The following is a 13,769-nucleotide window of genomic DNA, read 5'->3' on the forward strand; positions in this document are numbered from 1 at the left end:
CGTAGCAGGTCGTTGAGAAAGCAGTCGTTCTTGGCAGCCTGAAACTAATAGATGGTGACTGGCCTTCCTGATTCTAGGAGGCAGCATGTCTAGGGAATGATGGGAAATCCTGAATATGAAATAGTATGCAAAACACATTTTAACCCCTTTTGTAAAACAACTGCCTGGTATTGCTTCTGTTTAATGCTGCAGCACTACACTAGATAGCACATCATAACATGGGTCTAATGTGAGGTGAGGATATTTTGTAGTCACATTCTCGGCTTCAGAGTTACCTTATTTGTTTCCCAAACATTGTTGGGTTCCAATTCAGGCACTCAAGAGTCTATAAGAGCCTAATCAACCCTTCCAGGATGGCTACACTCTTTGGGCAGGGAAGAGGGAATTGGTTTATTCCTTGTTTCACTTGCCACCTAGTAACAGAGAAGCATACGGATTGTATTTTGTGATTCAATTTGAGCTTGAATCAAATTGCAAAATTCTCAAATTGATTCATTGAAATAGCGGCCATTGCGCCTCCCAGCGTACCCCGTACAGGGAAAGCACCACCTGCCTGCTGAAGGTGGTGAGTGAGGGGACGCTGTAGTTGGGGGCAACCAGCGTAAGCCAGTATTCTCCACCACCTGAAATGGTTGGTCATCCAAAGCAATCATCTTGGCAATAGCCCAGGTGACAAGATGAGATTCTAAGCAACCAGACTGCTTGACCACCCACTGTGCAGGCAAGGCCCCCTGCTTGGGAGCAGCTGCAGCTGCCTTGCCACTACTTGAGGGTATACCAGGTCTATGGCTGCCAGCAGGAGTATGGACCCTTGGGTGATGCCATCACAGGTGCTGCAGCATCCCCGTCATAAGATGCTTGGGGTCCTTCCCCCAGCTGACCTGTATCCCACAGTGGATGCAGATCACCACTCAATCCAGCGCTGAGAAGGTCCAGGAAGCAGAAGTAGTTCCTGCTCCTCAGTCTCAACTGGGGGGATCGCATCGCCATCGAGGACTGGGGGAGGATGAAGAGAGTGACAACACCTCCGCTGCCAGAGGAAGAGCTCCTTCCCTGACACACACACTCACACACACACTCCATTCTACCTCAGCTGCCATAGGCAGCTGTGCTGTGGAACCAGGCTCCTCTGGAAATGAGAGCCTGTGCATAACCACATCAGTGGGGATGGGGATGACTTGAGGAATAGGCCCCTCTCACCATCACCCACCACGACCAGCAGCATGGTGCACCCCTCCCTCTGCCTGCCACTCTGTTCTTGGTTCTGCTTTGCACCCTCCCAGACATCTTGGGGTTTTAAAAAATTTAAGCCCTAACTCTGATGGGGGGAGTCCTTTAGGGAGTGTGAGCTCAGGGGTGGTCTTTTTATGGTCTGTATGCCACACACAGAGCTATCCATAGCACTATGGTACATACACACAAGCTAGAAAAACCAATAATGAAGCAGGCTTTGGGGGGGGCTTTTCTCTGGAAGAGACTAAGCAACAGTGGGGCAAGTCGAAGAGAAGGCAAAGGGCATGGGATTGCTGTGGCCTCTATCCCAAGCCCACCCCTCTTGTCCTACAGCACGGCCAGTACCCACCCAATTCTTTCCCCAAACTAGGCCCTATTTAAAGAAGTCTAACCTGTTACATGACCAAGGTGGGGGTGGGGAGAGCTTGCCTATCTAGCGTCTTCAGCGGGGGGTGGGGTGTTCCATTTCAGTGTCTTGGGCTGGAGTCTACCAGGTGTTGCTGTTGGAGGAACTCTTGGGTTGAGCCTACACTGGGACTCAACAGCTGGGGAGAGGGCAGATGGGCACTAGTCAGGCACCCACCCACACAATCAAACCAACAACAAAATAAACCCCAGGAAAAGGAGACAGGGAGAGCCTGGCAGGCTGGGCACTAGACTAGACACACCAGTCTCCAAAAATAAAATAAAAAATGAATGAACCAGGCACGCAGCCAGCAGCAGCAAAGGTGTGGTTTCAGGCTGCAACAGAGAGAAAGAAAGGAAAAAAGGACAAGACCCCAGTTATTAAAGCCACTGGGGGCTACAAGCAAGAAGGGGAAAAATGCACAGAAGAAAATAAAATTTCAAAGCAGCACCCAGTTAAAGCCATTGGGGCTGGTACAATATTTTAAAATACAGAAAAAGAAAATAAAAGCAGTTTTTTGAGCTGCAAATTAAAGCAGGGGGTGGGGGAGACATGTATATAAGCCTAGCAGGCACACTCTGTCTCTGCACTCATTGGACCAGGCTGGCAAGCCAGCCCAGAGACCACCACCACTACCAGTCTCTTTCCTCAGTGCTGCTGCTGCTGCAGTCTCTTTCTGATCCTTCTCTCCTGAGGCACAAATGGTTCGCTGTCTCCCAGCAGCCCCTTAAATACATTTTAAAAATTTGTCCTTTGGCCTCCCCCCTCCCTGTTCCCTCCCCCCAGCCAATGGGGGCACAGTTGCCCATGACAACACTTGATTTGAATGATAACACACCAACCAAGAAGCAAGGAGATCTCAAACCAATCAGAAGTTAGTGCTAGAAAACTAATCGGCAAGGGTGGGTGGGGGTTGACTCAAATTCCCACTTGAACTGATTTGAGCTTGAATCAGGCCCTTTATTCTAGGGACAATTCAATTTGAGTTTGAATCACTCGAATCAACCCAATTCGAGCTCAGATCGATTCAATTTGAATCGATTTGCACATCTTTACTACTCACACAAGCAGGTTGCTGTTGTTCAGTAGCTAGTGAGGAATAAGTTAGGGAGATGATCAGCCCAGGCCCAGGATGACCCATCATACATAGAGTGTACTCCTGCTCTTGGCAGGAATAACTTGTATATGTGTGGTCTGGATTGTTGGAAGAGCTCAGGATGTTGTGGCTTAATGTGTTGAGCCACAATCACAATGGCAGCCTCCACACTCTGCTCTCTGTAAGGACAGGCTGGATTTTGGGTTGATGATCCCTTTTAGGTTTTCTACCTTTTACCTTTGTCTATCTTTCTTTTTCTTTTGCATCTTGTAACAGTTCATTGCAGAGTTTCGAGTTCCTAGCACGTCATTTGGTCAAATTAAGCATTTGTCTGTAATTTGATTCTTGTGAAGAACAGGGTTCCCAACTTTGCATTGTTGGATGACAAAATCTACCATTCCCAGCCACAATGGTCTTGGCTGGATGGGAACTCCTGATGCAGGTGGTAACTGCAGCACAAAATTGTTTGTGGTTTTTACTTCTGCATGGAAAGCTACTTCTGCAGCATAGTTTCCATTTCACACTCCATATCAGGAATTGGTTTCTCCTCCAATGACGCAGCAACTCATTTTCAGTTTACTTTGGGAATTACAGTTAGTGTGTGTAGTGTGTAACTGTAGTGTGTGTGAAATGCTACTTTCACAGACTTCCTGATTTAAAATACACTAGAAAGATGTCCATGCCTGGTTACATTTTTGCTGAGTAACTATTTACTATTTTTCTGAGTAACTATTTTAACCTCATTGCCCCCTGCGTCTTCACCTGGGGCATAGGAAAAAAGAAAAGAAATTTCAATTCTCTTCATTTTCATGTAAAGGGCTTGTCTATGTGACCCCTGGAAGCCAAGACTCTTCTTTCATCCTCTGTCCCCAAAGGTTTGATGGGGATATGTGCACTGGCTTCTGTAGCTGTCAAGGCACCAGTAATGATGCTAGTTTCTCCCTAAAGCGTTGTTTACCAACCTTGTACACAGCAAGTCAGGGCCAGCTCGAGCCATTGGCCTCGATAAGTGGCATCAAGGGTTAATGGGCATCAAAAAGAGCCAAGCACACCTCCATCATCTCACTCCACAACTAATCTTATCTGAAACAGGAGGAGATCGGGCCACTTTGCATCTCACCACCCAAAGGGGAGGAAATTAGAATACACTTTGAACTAGGACAGTATGAGTTTGCCCCCTCCCTCATGGCTTTAAAGCTAGAGGACAATGGCCTGGTCAGTGTTCACCCTTTTTCATTGGCAAACAGAGGCAGATTAACGTAGTAGCAAATGTAGCAATTACTACAGGCCCCCCGTGTTTTTGAGGGCCCTGCACGCCCGGCTTCCAACTGGGAATTAAAGTTAAAACTTTACCTGTTTTATTTGGTCCATGTTAGATAAAATATCCCTTTTCTGCTAAATGTGCCTTTTGAGAGAAGGCCCAGCACAGCATCTGTCCAGTGGCTGTTGCTGGTGCCTACCACGTTTTTCTTTTTAGCTTGTGAGCCCTTTGGAGACAGAGAATCATCTATCCACTCTTTATTTTTCTGTGTAAACTACTTTGAGAATTTTGATTGGAAAATGGTATATAAATGTTCACTGTTGTTGTCTTAAGTGTGAGTTTGTGCCTCGGTCTCCCATACTCCAAAATATAGCAAATGAAAAAACTGAATCACTTTACTATGCAAGTAAATAATTTATGTTTTAATATTTATGTGCATTTTTTTTTTACATTTAGGGCCCCTTTATAACATATGCTACAGGCCCCACACTAGCTTAATCCAGCCCTGTTGGCAAATGGATGTTCCACTGGGAGAAGCTGTAGAGATTAACACTCTCTCAGCCAAGGACCTTTCTACTGACAGACTAAGGTAAAGCTCAGTGCTAGTCAGTTAGTAAATGCTTTTTGTATTTTCTTTTGAATTCCTGTGTGCCTTTCTTTACTTCCAATTTCAACCTACTTTTTCCCAGTTCCTTATTCTGTGTGCAACCCTTGTTTCTTAATAAAGTTCATATGCTTAGAAGTGGTTTCAGTCTGATTCAAAAGGTTCTGGAGGCTTACTTGCAAAACTCTTCCCCATGTGCCTCATAAGATCATTTGCTACTGTTGAGTTGTTTTCAAAATAATATCTTGTTGTCTGTTGCTGGGTTGTGTGGACTCTGGCTGTCCAGTGCCTGTAAGTCCCAAGCCGGACAGTTCTAGGTTGTTGAAGCAGTATCTTAGCCTGGTCAGTGGCTTAGATCAATCTTCAACTGCTGGCAGCCTACCTCGAAGGAGCAGTGTGCTCCTAGATTTGGGATCAGAGCAATCTCTCTACCGAGGGTAGATCCCAGGAGTCACCCCCATTTGCTCGCAATTGGCTGGCAGCAGGCGGGATCGAAATTGAATTGTTTTGCAAAAACTTTGCTAGAAGCTGAGAGCCAGAACCAGGTTGCATAGAAAAGGTGGAAAGGAGTAAATAAACACACAGATGAATGTGATTTCTGTTCGGTTTTAGTAAGGGTATTAGGAGGATTCAGTAAGGTGTAGATCCCCACTGGGGCCCTTCCTGAGCAAGCCACCCCATCGGCTAGCCGGGCCCCAGAATCTACCCTGGCTTCAAATGAACTGAATAACCCCCAACAAGACTTCCTTGTGGGTGTTCACATCACAAATTCAAATGCCATTCCTGCTGAGCATCAGGAAAGCAAAATAATAAATGGGAAGGTGGAAAGGGGATGGAGAGATTCTGGCGCTGACATTACCTCCGTGCACGAAAGCCTTGTAAGACCAGAGATGATTGTGCCTGAGAGACGTTTGGCAGTCAAACCCTTTGAAAGTGCAGTGGTGCACCTCCTGCTTGCCAATATTTGCCTAAGGTACCGAGACTGGGAGGGTCCCTGGACAGTTACTGTGCACAAGGATTTTAAATATCCCATTTTGATTGGAAATTATCTGAGTAACCAGGTTGCCCGACATGCCTGTGTCAGTGTGGTCACATGCAGCCAGGCTTAAGCAAGCTCTAATGAGATGGCACCTAGGGATCCAGAAGCCCCACTCTCAGACCCACCAAACCTCATTGAGGACCAGCCACTTGCATCGCTCTCAAGTACCAGTGATGCCATGCAAAAGGACCAACCAGTGCCCAGGATTAACCCAGAGACCAATCCAGTAGTGGAACAAGAGGATCTTACTGTCCAGATCTTGCCGAATTGGGGAGCAGAGAAACTCAGTGCAGCCAGCCCAGAAAAAGCACATGACGTCTGCTTGTGGCAAAGGGGAGAGAGAAAGCGAAGGAATAATGTTTCCAAGCAAAATACAAAGTGCTGGTTATTACCGTTAAAGCCCTGAACGGCTTAGGCCCGAGTTACCTCAGAGAGCACCTTCTTCTGCGTGATCCCCACCGCACATTGTTAAGATCATCTGAGGAGGTTCGTCTCCAGTTACCACCAGTTCGTCTGGTGGCGACTCAGAGGCGGGCCTTCTCTGTAGCTGCTCTGGGCTGTGAAATGCACTCCCTGTGGAAATCCGTAATTTGAATTCTCTATTAGCCTTCAGGAGAGCCCTTAAAACGTATTTGTTCGGCCTGGCTTTCCAAGGTTTTTAAATCGGTTTTTAAATTTTAACCCGGTTTTAGGGTTTTTAATTACTGCAATTGTTTAATTGCTGTTTTAAAATGTTTTTTAAATTGTTAATTGTTGTTATATTGTTTTTAATTTTTGTTTTAGCTCTTTACTGTTTTAATGGTTTGTTTTAAATGTAAACCGCCCTGAGCCATTTTGGAAGGGCGGTATAAAAATCAAATCAATAAAATAATAATAAATAAAATAAATAAATAATGTATTGGATGAAGCACAGCCAGGGGTGCAGCTAGGTAATTTTGGAGCCTGGACCTAAAGGCCTTTGGAGGGCCCCTCACTGCAAGTTAAGCATCATTTTTTAACATGCAGGTTCTTGAGGGCACAAACCACAGCACCCAGGACAGACTATAGAGGATTTGGTGGCCCCCAGGGGATGTGGAGGCCCTGGGTAAGAGCATCTCTGAGCACAGCAGGATCAGTAGCCCAAGGTTTGTGAGGGTGAACAGGGACTGGGGTGGCCGCTGTTCTATCTCTAGCAGCAGCAGCACTGGCAGAGGGCAAATGCCCGGCCAGCAGCTCCCAACCTTCTCTCTCTCTCTGTACGATGAATATTTATATACCACTTTTCAACAGAAGTTCCCAAAGAGAAACCGCTTTGGGAACTTTTGTTGAAAAGTGGTATATAAATATTCATCATATTTGTACGTAGTGCACAGACTGGCTCTGCTGCAGGAGTGGCAATGGTACCATTGGGGGCGGGGCTTGGTGACATCAGGCATGGGGGCGTGGCTTGGGGCACCAGTGACTATTTTGGCCAAGGGAACCAAAACCCCTTGAGCCAGCCCAGTGCAAGGACCCCCTCCCTTCTGAAAAATATCTGTTTTCCAGGGGGGGGTTCTATTTACAGTAATGTGTGCCACATGCTGGAAGAAGGGCTGTGTCTATTTTATTTATTTTATTTTTTTATTTTTGCATTTATATACCGCCTTTCGTTAAAAAGATAACCCCAAGGCGGGTTATATAGGACCCTGATATGACAGAAGTCCAATCTACTGTGTGGGTAGAGTTGCTACCTTTTACACAGGGGTGCTCAACTCAAGCATGTACCTTAGCTATAGGTGATAGGAACATAGGAAGCTGCCATATACTGAGTCAGACCATTGGCCTATCTGGCTTAGTATTGTCTTCTACACAGACTGGCAGTGGCTTCTCCAAGCTTGCAGGCAGGAGTCTCTCTCAGCAGGGGCGTAGCAAGGTTGGAGTGGGCCCAGAGACAAGATTTTAAAATGCATATATACATATATATATATATATATATATATATATATATATATATATATATATATAATTCTAAATTTTTTAAAAGGTTTTGTAAATTGTGGACAATGCAAGTCATTTAATAATGGTACTAGAGAAAGACATGCTGTTTTGGTAGCTCCAGGTCTTAACACTCACATCAATTTTGGAGGATGAATACAACTGAAGGAAGCCCGGGTGGGTGCGCAGCTGGGGGAGTCAGTCATGTGACTTGCCTCTGCCCCCCCACAAGGCAGTGGGCCCCAGACAACTGTCTCCCCTTGCCCTATTATAGTTATGCCCCTATCTCTCAGCCTTATCTTGGAGATGCCACGGAGGGAACTTATGTCCTTCCCAGAGTAGGCCCATCTCCTAAGGGGGATATCTTACAGTGCTCACATGTAGTCTCCCATCCATATGCAACCAGGGCAGACCCTGCTTAGCAAAGGGGACAATCCATACTTGCTACCACAAGACCAGAGGTGGACCAAAACTAGGAAAGCTAAACTCAGTGCCATGCAAAGGACAGTACATGCCCAGTGATTGCTGGGTAAGATAAAAATAAAACAACAACTGGGTCAAGTGCCACACGTTGTGCAGCCTGCCAAACTTGTTGCCATTGTTTTGAGAGGATGGCAGAGAGGTGCGAAAGGAGAGCAAAACCAATACTAGCCGGTAAACAACAGCAAAGAGAAACAGGCTTTGTGCCCAGAGAGCCAATGAAGACACAGAGCCAAAGTGGGTGAAACGGGCCACAGCTTTATTGAATTCAGCAAGATAATGCAATGTGCAGAGAGGATGGGCTCTCCACCCCCACACGGCAGCATTCTTGTTGGAGATGGACTTCCAGTGCATTGACCTTTTACACCAACTATCCGAAAGACCTCTGGGGCATTGGGGGCAGAGATAGTGAGTAAGGGTCTCCCTAGCTGTTCTACCTGTCTCTACTCTATGACCTCTGATATGACTCTTCAGGTATTTCCTGTACGGAATCAAGAATCCTTTCCTTTCCTCTTAGAGAGCAGATGGAAACATCTCTCTCCCTCTCCCTACCTATTCATTATATAGTTGGTGGCTACTTGGGGATAGGCCTTCTCCGCTGCTGACCCAAGGCTTTGGAATGTGCTCCCTACTGAAATAAGAGCCTCCCCAGCTCTGGCAGCTTTTTAAAAGTCTTTAAAGACACATCTGTTCACCCAGGCTTTTAATTAATATTGTTTTAATGGTTTTAATGCTGTTTTAAAATATTATTTTAAATTTTTAAAATTGTTTTAATGTTTTAAACTTTTTGTTTTAACTAATGTTTTACTTTTTGTGTTTTTATTTTGTTGTAAACTGCCCCGAGACATGGATTTGGGGCGGTATAGAAATATGTCAAATAAATAAATAAATAAATAGTTCCATAGGTTAGGGTTAGGTCTTTCCTATCCAAAGTGTACTTCACCAATAAATGTTTACTATTTAGTTCTACAAGAATCTCCATGTGTCTTCTTTAATTAGCTGAAACAATGAAATGCTGCAACTACTCTGTAACTGGAGTGGGAAGCTTCTTTAGTGCTCTGCTAATTAATCTGAGGGGTACAAATTACAACCCTCAACAATTCTCTCTCCACCCTCTTGGCTGGCTTCTTTCCTCTCTCTTCACATCCCTATCCCCACCTGTCTCTCACACATACCACACCTTGAGAAACAATGTTCCGTAATGCCCTGTAACAATTGTGCCATGTACATCTAAGCACCAGTCACACACGTGCTTATCATTTGATGGTTTGCATTTGTGAAAGTTCCATTGCACTAAGATTGCACTTTCAGATTTCTTTAGACACATCACCTGTACTGAGTAGGCTCACACATTCATTTGTGTGAGTCAAGTATCAAGTATTCAAGTATTGAGGAATAAGTTGCTGTGTAAAATGCATTTGTGAGCTAGTTCTAAAAGACTGCATTTTCTCTCTTGCTTGTTAAATCTAAAATCAGGTGAGAGCAGCTTTTGGCTGTATCCTCTGTTGCCAACATATATTGGGAAAGTATGTTAGAAAAGCATTCTCAGCGAGTGCTGTTGTTTGGCCTGGTGACCTTTGGTGGGTGCAGATGAGGTGTTGGGTTTTTATTGGATGCTAACTCATATTGCGGTCCTAAACTTAATATTTGTTGAAGATCTGGATCTGCTTTCCTGCAGAAAGGGGATATGGTCTTGATATGGATATATCCTGATACGGTCCATGTGGACTTCAAAACAGTTACTACTGTTAATGCAATATGTTGGACGCTTTATACTTGAAGGTCCTGATTTGTTTTAAATATGCCGTTCGGAAAAGAATAGTTTTCCTTCATCAAGATAAACCATGCAAAATGATCATATCTTTGGATGTTCAAACATTATGATAAACATGTAATAGCAACATTATGGTAGATGCCTCAGCCTGACACACTTGATTCCGCCCCTCCCTTGTGACTGGCTGGCTGGTTAGTTAGGTGCTCAGGCTAAGCTCACCCCTCCCTCAGTCTGACTGACAGGCTCAAGAGCCAGGTAAATTCTGGCTGATGCTGCACAACGTCATTTCCTTGGCTCCTGAGCCTGTCAATCAGACTGAGAGAGGAGTGTGTTGAGCCTGAGCACTTTTCCTATCACAAGGAGAGGAGGAGGGAGGGATGCTGCCTGACACCTCTCCGCCTCCCTTCCTGGAGATGACTTGTATCAGGGAGGCGGGAGGGGCAGGACAAGAGCGAAGAGTGAGCCATTGCTCAGCCAGCAACCTCTCTCCTTCAGAGGCTCTGGGAGAAACTTCTCACCTTGTTCTGTCCAAACTACGCCCCTGGATTCTAGGGTGCTTGGCATTCCTTTGGATTACTAACTTAGATCACTGTAACTTTGAAACTATGGACTCCATACAGAAGATGTCATCCTGATATTGTTTACCTCTATGGTCACACATTCCAAGATGAAAAGGAGAAGAGTCCATGAGACGTATATGAACATATGATGCTGCCATATAAGAGTAGATTCATCTCGTTCAGACGGAGTTTTAACCCAGCCCTACCATATTTGCTAACTGGGCAAAGAGGCACCTTTTAACATGGTGGTTCTGTTTATTTAGCAGGGGGAGAGTTACTGGCCTTATCCACCCCCAGCCCAGTACCTCCAGTGGCTGTTGCTGGTGGCTGTTTCTTTTCCTTGTGCCCTTCGGGGACAAGGATCCATCTTATTTTTATTTATTATTTCTCTGTGTAAACCACCCTGAGCCATTTTTTGAAGGGTGGTATAGAAATTGAATGAATGAATGTGGGGTTTTCTGCGTGCAAAGCATATGTTCTACCACTGAGCTACAAAAAACTCCAACAGAGAGAAATGCTGTGTTTATGTAAGGTTTTACTGATATGGACACATGAAGTTGTCTTATCCAGAGTCAGACCATTGGTTCATCTATCCCAGTATTGGCTACACTGATCGACAGAAGCTCTCCAGGGTTTCAGAAAGAGGTCCCTTTGGGTAGGGCCCATAACTCAATAGAAGAGCAATCTGTTTTCATGTCGAAGGTCCCAGGTTCAATCCCGGGCATCTCCAGTTAGAGCTGAGGACAAACCTGGAGAATCATTGCCAGTCTGTGTAGACAATACTGAGCTAGATGGGCCAATGGTCTTTCTCAAGTTTGTGAGTAGAACCTGGAACTTTACATATGCAAAGCAGGTGCTCCATCCCTGCGATTTGACCCCTCCCCATTGCCACAGCTCTTAGCAGTGCTGGCTAACTTTCTCATTTGTTGAATGTCTTCAAACAATGCATTGAAATGCAAGTGGAGGTATCCCATAAGAAATTCTGGGCTACATTCAATCTCCACTTTGTCCAGTGCTCCTCTGCAACCTGAAAAGAGTGGAGAAAGAGGCACAGCCTCAGTCTTATGAGGCAGTTAGTTAGCATGATGATAGGCAGTGTGGCAGTGAACATTGTATTGGGCTTAAACCTGGGTTCAAATCAGCCACAAATGTACTCATTTATGATGGGCAAGTTGCCCTCTTTTAGCCTAACCAACCTAAGCTATCAACTTAATGTTGATGTTTCTAATGTATCCGTAGCTTATTAATAGTATTCATGTTTTATAGCAATGGAAATGAAGAAGAAAATGTATAACTAAAATTAGAACAAAAATGAAGACGTCATCCTTTTAGGTGGCACAAAACTACCAGGAAAAGAAAGAAACGTCAAGTAACTAAGTTATGTTGTTACAGTCCTGGGTCCTGGCAGAATTACTGAAAATCCAGCCTTCTGTGTGAAATCATCTAAGAAGATTATTATTATTATTATTATTATTATTATTATTATTATTATTATTATTTTAAGGGAAACAAGAGTTGGGAAAGAAGAGTTGTGGAGTAAGTTCTTGTGTGTTAACTTGGCAGAGTTAGTATCAGGACACAGTTGCTACTCAGGGACAATATTGTAGTCAAAATATCCCAGTAAGCAGCATCCCATATGCCATTAAACGTGTGCAAGGTACTGAAGGTGCTTTTCCTGCTTTGCTTTTTATTGTTACATGATTGCATGGGGGAAATCCTTGTTTGACCTAGTAGCCATTGCATCAATTTAAGATTGCAGCCTTAAGCAGCCCACCTATCTAGTTCTTCAGTCTAAGGGACTACATATGCTCTGTGCATGCAGCAATCTTCCCACCGGGTCCTTAGCAGGTGCCCCCCAACCCCACCATCACTTGATACTTATATATTTAGTGTTCCTAGTAGAGGGCAACAATCTGCAATCCTGAAATACTTTGTGCTGATCACTATAACATAGGGTTTCTCCAGGTTCCGCTCCTAACAGTTCGAAATTAAAAACCCATGTGCACTTCTAGTTTTGGGAATCATCCACATGTCTGGAAAACACACCATGTGAATAAATGAATGTCATGTGCTTCATCTTAACATAGATCTGCCTCTGAATGAGAACTGTGTGCTACTAATTTGTTCAGGAGGTTATTCTCTGGTTAACTGTTGCTTCCTCCTCCATCTGTAAGAACCATGGGAACATAGCAAACGACTGTATCGCAAGTTGGACCGCTGGTCCATCTAAGCTAGTACTGTATTACCGATTCTGACTAGCAGCAGCTCTCTAGAGAATCTCAGAATCTGGAAATCTGAGATCTAAACTGGAAATTCTGGCGATTGAACCTGGGAGCTTCGGCATGCATCGCTTATGCTCTGCCACTGTTACATAGACATTATCATAAAACAAAGTTCTGTTTCCGGCTGTGTAGTTACATGTTGGAATGTTTCTGCTAATGTATATCTGCACAAAGTGTCTTGCACATTTTTACATTCTTGTAAATTCAGTGGCTTAAATATTGGATCCTTTAGAGACAGAGGGGGGAGTGGATAAATATGTGGGACGGGAATATGTTAAGTTGCGTGTTGATATGTTTCTGCTCATGCATATTTGCATAAATACCCTTATTTTATATTATTACATTCTTGTGAGTTCAGTTGCTGTTTGTGTCCAAAAGAACCCACATGTTAAAAATAATGTTTGTGTCATGGTATGTGTGTGTGCGTGCATGAGTCAAATTAACAATGGTAGTGGCATCAGTGTTGATTCTCTGCCTCCTGTCATATTGTAAGATAATTTTCACTTCTTAGTCTGAATAAATGACCACATTTCCTAAATATCTCATCTTGACCAGGAATCAAAATACTACCAACGTACTTTGATTCAAGAAGGGCGACAATCGACAAAGAATCGAATAATCACAATTTGTGTATATAATAATTACAAAAAGTCATCCAAATTCCACAGATATCTAATGGCACCTCTAATATGAACCATTTAAAACTGTCACTTGAAAATCTAAAATATACAGTGCTGATCACTAAAACTTAGTAAACTACATAATAAAATATGCAAACCCCCTGGATGCGCCCCCCTGGTCATGCAAATACTAGCAAGGTACATCCAAGATCTAGTCTCGTCTTGACCAGGAACCCTTGTGTTGATATCCATTGTTGGTCCTATTGACTTGCAGGAGAAGGAAGAAACCAGCAGCTGTGTTTTGCAGTTTGCTGGAGTTCTCTTCTCCTTGCACAGGGTTACTCAGATGTGGCAGTTAGGCAGAAGTGATAGGATTTTATGCTCCAAATACTGGTAAAAGAGATGTTTCAGATCACATAGGCCAAAGCTGACTTGATTCAAAGGCACCTAGTCTCTCTCCA

The sequence above is a fragment of the Hemicordylus capensis genome, chromosome 6 (assembly GCF_027244095.1).
Source record: "Hemicordylus capensis ecotype Gifberg chromosome 6, rHemCap1.1.pri, whole genome shotgun sequence".
In the NCBI taxonomy this organism is placed as follows: Eukaryota; Metazoa; Chordata; class Lepidosauria; order Squamata; family Cordylidae; genus Hemicordylus; species Hemicordylus capensis.